Here is a 1,478-nt window from a genome sequence, read left to right as displayed (position 1 = left end):
TTAAATTAAATAAATAAATAAATAAAATGAAAATAAATAAGTAAAATGAAATAGAATAAAATAAATAAATAACATTAAGTGAATAAATAAAATAAAATAGATAAATAAAATAAAATAAAATAAAATAAATAAAAAAAACAAAAAATATAAACAAAAGAAAACAAAGATGAATACATCTAAACAACCACTAAAACATAAACAAATAAAAAAAAAACAAAAACAAAATAAAATAAAAACAAACAAAACAAAACAAAACACACCCCTCTTGCTCTGTGTTTATAGGGGTACAGAGGGGCCCCCCAGCATAGGGGGGCCCCCCCCCAGCAGCAAAAGCACTAACAGCAGCAGATTGAAGCTTTAATATAGCTTTTTCTGTTTCTATTTCAGGTGTATATACAGCTGCATCTGGGGCCCCCAGCTGCCTATACACCCCAACACCAGCAACACCTAGCAACCAAAAGGGGGCCCCCCTGAGGGCCCCCTTCGTCTCGCTACGCAGCAGCCACGCTGCAGCACTCAGCAGCTGCTGCAGCGGCTGCTGCTGCTGCTGCTGCTGCTGCTGCTGTTGCTGCTGCTGCTGCTGCTGCTGCTGGGGGCCCCCAGAATGGGTACAGAGCTGCCGCAGCAGCGCGATAAGGTTCAGCAGCAGCAGCCTCAATTCATACAGATAGGGGCCCCTGCCTATACACCCCAAATTCATCTCTCCCTTCATACACAAACCTTCTCCCCCTTCCTTGGGGGCCCCTGAGGGGCCCCCCGCCCCTGTTCTGTACCCTCTTCTGTCTGCTAAACAAACCACCGACGCCTGGGGGGGCCCCCTGGGGGCCCCCATGGGGGCCCCCAGGGGGCCCCCCTTTGGGGGGCCCCCGGGGGCCCCCAGGGGCCCCTCCCCCCTAAGGGGGGCCCTCAAAAGGTCTCTGAAAGGCCAGGAGGTATCAACCCTTGCAGCAAAGGAACGAACAACACGAGAAAAAACAGCAGCAGCAGCAGCAGCAGCTGCTGCTCCTGCTGCTGGGGGTGCTGCTGAAGACTCATCACCTGTGCTGCTGCTGCTGCTGCTGCTGCTGCTGCTGGGGCCCCAGGCGTGCAGCAACTGCGACTGGGGGGCCCCCGCCCCCATGTGTATCTGAATAGAAGCATGAGAGACATAGAGGCCCCTAGAGAGCTGCAGCAGCAGCAGCAGCAGCTGCTGCAGCAGCAGCAACTCCCCCTGCAGCCGCTGCAGCAGGCCTGAACCAAGGGGGGGCCCCTCAGCAGCAAACGGCAGACAACACAGCAGCAACGAAGAAAAAGAAAAAGAAGATAAAGATGAGGGTTCCCGGTTGCTGCTGTGCCTGAACCACACACCCATGTAAACCCTAAACCCTAAACCCTAAACCCTAAAAAACCCTAAATCCTAAACCCTAAACCCTAAACTCTAATCCTTAGCTTACGGCGTTTCCCCGATCGCCGTAGCAGCAGCAGGAGCAGCAGCAGCA

This window comes from Eimeria mitis, genomic scaffold, assembly GCF_000499745.2.
Source record: "Eimeria mitis Houghton genomic scaffold, Emh_scaff1911, whole genome shotgun sequence".
NCBI classification, from domain to species: domain Eukaryota; phylum Apicomplexa; class Conoidasida; order Eucoccidiorida; family Eimeriidae; genus Eimeria; species Eimeria mitis.
This window is presented reverse-complemented; position numbering follows the sequence as displayed.